Source organism: Beauveria bassiana (assembly GCF_000280675.1).
Source record: "Beauveria bassiana ARSEF 2860 unplaced genomic scaffold BBA_S00006, whole genome shotgun sequence".
NCBI classification, from domain to species: Eukaryota; Fungi; Ascomycota; class Sordariomycetes; order Hypocreales; family Cordycipitaceae; genus Beauveria; species Beauveria bassiana.
Genome location: NW_007930841.1, coordinates 1,351,516 through 1,359,066, shown reverse-complemented (window position 1 = coordinate 1,359,066; position 7,551 = coordinate 1,351,516).

Below are 7,551 nucleotides of genomic sequence, written 5' to 3'. Positions count from 1 at the left end.
GCCAAAACGAAGGAATCCGAGAAAGATTCCAATCGAACATCATATTTTTTGGCTTTGACCGCCCCCCCTGCAACCACAAAAGAGACAGGCATGGCGCGCCCTCCCGCCCACAGAGGGGGAGAGGGGGGGGGGGGGCGTGGCCGCCGCTCCCGCTGATGCTCGAGTCAAGCACCCGCGAGAGGAGCCTCTTCGTGGCCCGCAATGATGAGCTCACGAAAAAGCCGAGGACCGCGCTCAATAAGCCGAAAGGAAAAAAAAAAAACAAATGAATCATCATTAAATTACAGTAAACACAGACTTTACACCCCCTCCTCTCGGCCCCCCCCTCTTTCGACCCAACAACTGGAAACTCTTATTGGGCAAAATGGATCGATCATCGGAAATGGCTGAGGGGTGCTCGAATCTGCCAGCACAGCAAGTGGGCGGCACATGGAGCCCTATAATCTTTCAAGGGATGCCTTCTAGACTTCTTCCATCTGGAAGCGAGATAACCCAGTGGAGCGAGCCGTCAATGCCTAGCTAGCCCTTCGAGCGTTTGCGAATTCCGAGATCATCTACGCTCTGCATATGGCGGCCCATTTTCTCTGTTTCGTCTCATTACACTTTTGCCGTCGAAAGCTGAAAGAGCGTCCACCGAGAGCGAGTCCTTTGCGCTGGTTCGGCGCACGGCCTAACAAAGCAGATCTACAAGCTATCGAATCGGCGCCAACACAGTTAAGGTTTACACGGCGGATTGTGAAGATTCCTCTGAAACCAGATGGGTAAATGACTGCCCACTACAGCTCAGCTTACAGCTGCAACATCGATCCCTAATAAGCCGCTGGCACTACTCTACACCACATTTGAGCATAAAGCATAACAAACCGTCTGGGTATCTCGGTTACCTAGTTAATCACAAGCGTCCAGTCAAGGCCTTACGAATATATACCGGTAAGTAGTCATCAACGAGTCCCAATCAAGAAGCTATATCCGTATTACCATGCTATTGGCGGGCCTTTTTATAAGGACTATCTATAAGTGGCGCACAAGGATCAGCGGTACGCACACATATTGATTATTTTGTGGTGTGAGGTCTATTCTCCTAATTACTCTCTCTGCCGTCTTTGTAAGCAATACCCATTCCATCTTCTTCACGAAGTTACACTTGTGCCAACTCGAGAGACGGCTACAGAACAGGCCCTGTCTGGCGGCATGACTGTGGACGAAGAGAATGGTTATCGAGACTTAACCTTTACTACAATGGTTATAGCCATTCTTCAAAAAATCCCAGCTCGCCTTGTTGTAGTGACAAACCATGCAAAGTTGATATGCTAAAGTCGATTTGCAAAAGCTGAACCTAAGAGGTACGGGGGACCCGGCATAATTTCTTAGCTCAGTAAATCATTTTTCTCTCCTTTTCACCTTTCAATCTTGTTGCCCCCTCCCTGCGCGTCTACATAACGTGCGTAGTTGGCTTGATTGGGCAACGCGAAAGTAGTTATGTAAGACGCAAGTCATTGGTCATGACTGTTAGTGGCACAGGCATCTCGGCCTGCTCGTCTATAATGATTATGAGCGAGAGGGCGTACAAAGAATGAGCTGATGATGGCAGCGTTTTTTAGTTCTTAAGCTTCAGCTTGACAGGCTTGCGCAATTAATTCTTCCATTGCAATATTGCCCAGAAGGCGGGTTGGCTTGAAAGGTAGTCCAGGCACTAACTACGATGCGCTTGCGTCTTTCGGCTAACCGGCTCAGCAGCACATGGAGCTTTCGTAACATTAGGTCACTGGAGCCAGCTACAATTTTTTTTTTTTAGCCCTCATGTTTCTTAATAACCAAAATACTCAGCAATAGTGGCAGACGACTTTGTGGAGAGCAACTATATTAACTGGTGGCGGCATTGCCCCATATCGCTAGCACAGACTAGTTGGGCTGGGCAAGTCTTGAAAGGAAGAGGGATCAGGGAAAAGAGAGAGAGAGAGAATGTGGAAAAAGCTCCGCGCTCACATCCCTGTCCCTGCCATTGGGATGTGCAGCTAGCTTGCTAACTTGCTAACTAGCACAAGGTGGCTGCCACGTTTTCGCTAACTGATACAGAAGAGTTTCATCACCCCTAAACTTTTCTTTTTTTGCTCAGCCCTGCGCTTGGACGCCAACCGCGAAAGTAGCTTCCCCGAAGTGAGACATGACGGGCAAGACAAGCAAACGGTCTCTGGGGGGGAGAGAGGGGGGAACGGTACGTCTGCTCAAGCCATTGCCCCCCTCCCCAGAGATATAAACTACTCTGACTATTATGGTTGGGGCGCAACCCACTCGTATAGTCATGCTCGATCGGTAAGCATTCCTTTGATTATGCAAAGACTCCAGTGTCTAACTAGAGCCAATATAGTAGCGCCATCTGTGTTGGGTGCTTAGCTTGGCTTTTCGTGGGTAAACTCGTGCGCTGCCTGCGTCTACAAACACATGAATACAGAACAGGGGGGTTGTCAGCTGAATCTTACTTGGTAATACCCAGCAGATTAGCAGTATAGCTAAAATCATTAAAATGTAGCTTAGGTTCCTTTGTGGATAGAATAGTTCAATGGGGCCTTTTTTTTTTCATTAGCACCGTCATAGAGAGAGAAAAGAGACTACGGAGAATAGGACCGCCTGGGAAGGAACGGCCCCATTGATATTGAAACGCCGAGAATCTCACATCAGTAAGCTACCTAGCCTATGTACCTACCCATGCTGCCATGCACCCATGCTCCGGAATAAGAGCCGCACAAATTAATATGGTCAATTGGAATGCCAGTACGTGGAGAATGGCGCCGGTAAAAGTCAGGCCATTTTCGCGTTTGCGATTGCAGAAAGGTACCACAAGCCTCTTTCTTTTGGATAAATGGTAAATAAAATATTACCTATGTCGTGTTTCAATTATCATGAAAAGAAACGATATCGAGCGGGGAATATGTGGTAGCGGATGTAGGGCGTACCGAGCCGGTTGGTGACAGGTCAACACGATGTTCTGTCATGGGTTCACTGTGACATGTTTGTGGGGGTCAGTGCTGCGCGACAAAGAGGGTGTGCATCTCTTTTTCGCAGAAAAGCTGTAGATTTTTTTCCCTTTCTTCTTCTTCTTTTTTATTTTTTATTTTTTATTTATTTTTTTTATATATGTAACTATTCCACAGCAACGTAACTTTTTTCACAAGGAACGAGCGGGACGGAGCCGCCCTCACAGCTGCCACCCCCCTCCTCTCTGTTTGGCAGGGATAGCCAACGCACAATGTGGCCGCCTTAGGTGCATATAAAACCTTTTTCCGTGATGATCGCCCAAGCAAAGCCACCAAAAGATACTTGTATTACAAGGTTTCAAGGAACCATACCAGCATAAGGGTTCCGCATTAGAAATTCGTGGCATCGCATTGGACAGTTTGCTGCGGGAAGCACAAGATGCGAGCGATGATCGACTGATTTGCCCTCAAGCATCATGTACAACTTACAATGAAACTCGCTGTCGTGGGACACAAAATGGAAGCCGAAGTTGTGGGGCTTTGTAAGCATATTGTTGTTGTCTTGACGTAAGTCGGACTCGAAAGGAATCGGGATTCTGCGCTCGGCAAGCAACCATGGAACGAGATGGAACAAACGTGGTGCCATACGAGTCGCCAAACGAGTCGCGATGCATTTGAGTCAGCTCGGGATGCGCACCATCGGTCAAAAAAAGAAATGCGTTATTGTTTGCTAATACCTTGGTCACACACACATGTGTGCGCTATTGTATCGACGCTGAAGTTACCAAGTTGCGTTACCGTTACCGCACCCACACCAAAACTGAAAGAAGGTGAGAAACGTGCGCATCACCCGTATACCCGAAGCCCATGCAACAGATCACCGCGGCGAGCTGCATCAGGGCCCAGGGGTGGGTGCCCTGCTGCCTTGCCTTGCCCTGCCTGTCTGTCTGTCTTGTCTTGCAACATGTGTACGGAGCGAGCGAGTTGGCCAATCGGCGTCAAGGCGGGGAAGCAGAAATGGAAGATCCTACAGGCTGCGGCGCGAATCCCGCAGAGCCGAACACGATACATAATATTTAATACGTCACTTTTCTTTCCTTTGGCAGAGACAAAACATGAACGGTTAAAACTGGCGCCGCATCGAGTGAAGAAACTCAAAGGGGAAAAAAAAAAAGGGTCCAAGAAATTCCCTCTTTTTTTTTTTTCGCAGAACTCGTGGCAACCTTTCTGTCACAACGACGAGACTTGAGAAGCCCCAAACGAGAAAGAGATCTGAAGGAGGGGAGGGTGGGTGGTGGTGGTTGGTGGCGGTTGGTGGATGCTGCAGAAAGACACGACTCGCGCAGCCAACGCATTGCTTTGACACTGCGCATGACCAGCCAGCCAGCCAACTACCTAGTTAGACGACAAACAACATGGACGGGGAGTTGCTCGAAAAAAAAACATCGAGTTTTATCTGCTTTTGATTGACAGGTGGCTGCGCTGGCTGCATTTCCCAGGGATCATGGAGGGGGGGGATTCAGAGACACGACTAATTACCCAAGTGTCTGACCGTTGGAGAGTTTCGTAGCCTCGACGCTGCCGAGTTCACCGCTCAGCGCTTCTTTGTTTCTTGTTCAGCCCCCCCCCCCCCTCGTGCGATTTCCAGGCACTAGACTGCATCGCCGTAAAAAAAGTGAGGGGGGGGGAAGAATCATCAAAGTCGAAAAAAAAAAGGCAGTCGGCTTTCACTGCCGGGTTCAGCACGGATACTGCGGCCCAAAAAAGCCCACAACAAACGTGCGCTGCGTTAGTGCGCCCGCAGAACTTTGTCTGTGATTTGTTCTGTGATGAGTTGTTGATCAAATGTACGAATATCCGTACATAGTTAGGAATCGACTGCGGCGCCTGCGCCACTTGTCGCTTGCATAACTACCTGCCTGTGGCTCCCAGCAGCTGAAGATTTGCAATTGGGGCTTTTTTAGCAGTACACAGACACGACAAACCAACTGTTTACTGATCACAGCCTCTCCCACCAAAGTTAGGGGCGTCATGCACCAGCCAACTGGTGATACTCTGTGTGGTTCATGCGTGGGCTTTGTCCCGTCAAGGCCCAGTAAGTAGTTATATCGCAAATCAGAGTACATATACTATTTAGGTTAAGCAGTAACAAAGAATCAGGCCGGGCCCGCAGCACGAGCAAACAACAACAAAACCAACTCAATAAATATCTCCCTTGGCCCTTTTGGAATTTATCAAGTAGATATTATAAACCGCGCTAATGGCTGGATGGCGCGGGGATGGCTGGGATAATGACTCTGCGTCCTCATAAAAGGCAAGCCGAAAAAAAAAACTATTAAGCGAGTGCCGTGCATTGCTTCTTGCAGCCGATTTCAAGCTAGCTCTTTTCGTCCTGGGGGAGGGGGGCCTTTTTTTCCAACAAGGCATCTGGTCACGATGGGTGGTGCGCAGCGTAATGACCTGTAAAAAAGAAACAGAAGCAGGCTATCAGTGGGGGGTGATGATCGTTATTCAAACTGAGTGACCAAAACGGCGACCCTGAAAGAGCCCGAATAAGCCTATCCTGCGGGATTAGTCTGGGCGTGTCGCCAGCACGATCGGCTATTGATCTTGCGCCAGGCTGGGTCGAGTTTTTTCTACCCGAAACTGCAAACTATCGAAAACACGAGCTTATTGGACTATTATTAGAGTGTAGCATTCCGCTTCCCCCTCTCAAGATCCGCTTCAAAAAACCAATCTTGCAGCGGCACCCTCCGTTTTGAACAAGAATGATTTTACCCACTATTACACTTGAACATGGATTAAAATACCGTAAAATAATAGCATGACCGTTATACTCTTGCTAATCATGTCAGATGATTTAACTAGGCTGAGGGAATTGCTCAAAGGCCCCCCCGCCTGTTTGGACCCTTTGCACATTCCGTGAAAATAACTATTAGGCGCCCTCAAAATGGGTGCGCTCCGATATGGAACCACAAGTGTGTGACCGGCGCCCGCCGGCCGGTCGCCGATCCACCCACATCTGAAAAACCAACTAGTTTTGCAGCAATGCTCGACCTCTCTCGCAACTAGCCAGCCACCTGGAGAATGCTACTTTATATTACCGACGTATTCAAAGATGGGTCAAGTCCGTGGGTAAAACCGTTCACAAAGTGGCGAGTTGGAGAAGCCAGGTTTTTGTGTCATCTCGAGAGCAGATATTGCAATGGAAATAAGACCAGACGAGTAGCCACCAAAGTCAAATATCATCTCAGCCACTAGTTCAGAATATGTATTTCAATTGTGCTTCCGAAACATCCGACTGGTTCGTGTCTGACAAGTTACCGCTAACGGTGTTGGTGCCCGAGCGTTTTTTCATTTTAAAGAGCATCTTCACCGATTAATTTTAGATGCCAAACGAGCAAAAAAAAAAGGCAGGGGGGGTTTGCTGCGCCGATCGCCAGCCAGCAATCAGAATTAGAAACAATGATCGTCGTGTGAGTTTATCGGGGGCCGGCCCCTCCCCCCTTCTCGATGGTTGAACCCAGAGAGAAAAGACGGCAAGGACGTGTCACAAGAAAAAAAAAAAATTGGAAACTTCATGTGATGGATATTCTTTCCGCACTGGCAGGCGGCTACTTACTGATAGAGAAGACAACTAAGAAAAAACGGCCACCACCATTCCGCTCCGCCGCCGATCATGCGCATCACACACACACACACACACACACACCCCGCCCCCCCCCCAATGCGACAACAGACCCGGCCAGGGACTTGTCTGGCCAAATCCCAATCCTGACTCTTTACTCCGTACAAATAAAGCTCCAAGAACGACAGAAAGGAAAAAAGAGGAGCCCGAGTCCTGAGGCGTAAAGTTCGATCATCTGCCGGTTTCTTTTGACAGCCACCCACCCCCATCCATCATCCACCAATGCCGCTACGCGCTGCAATGTGTTGAAATTTATTTTAGTTTATTAGTGCCAACGGGCCCTTTTCCCACGGGTTCTGTGCGTGCAATCAATAACATCACAATGATCGTTGCATTTTTTTTTTTCCTTGCTGCACACAATGTGCACTGTCCCTGTAACTGCACTGCAACGGCACTGCGCTGCACTGCGACTCTGCTATTTTTACTGACTGAGACTGGTTCCCCAAGGTGTCCCACTTGGCAAAAAACCGAGCAGCAGAATAAAGAAATGAATAGTTATAACCGGGCTGGGTCAAGTGGTTATTTAGGTTAGGTAGATTGCTTCGGGGCACGCTCGGTATCCCCACCACCGCTGATAGGAAAAACAGTTCCGATGACGCCAAAACGGTGGAAACTCCATCTTTTAGATGTGACCCTACAAGTCAATCATTCCAAGATTCAAGGATAAAATCAACCAACATGGAGCAATGCGTGTTGTCACTGACAAATTGTCAAACTTGACTGGTCTTGTGGTCTTATGCGCCCCCCAAACTTCTGCTGACCGATTGTGGCGACATCTTTAGCTAAGTCGCCGTGTTTCACGATAATTGTACTTAGTATTATTATAATTCCCAGACAATGGTTTTTGTATTCTTTGGAGACATCTTGGTCTTTTGTTCTTGATGCGCC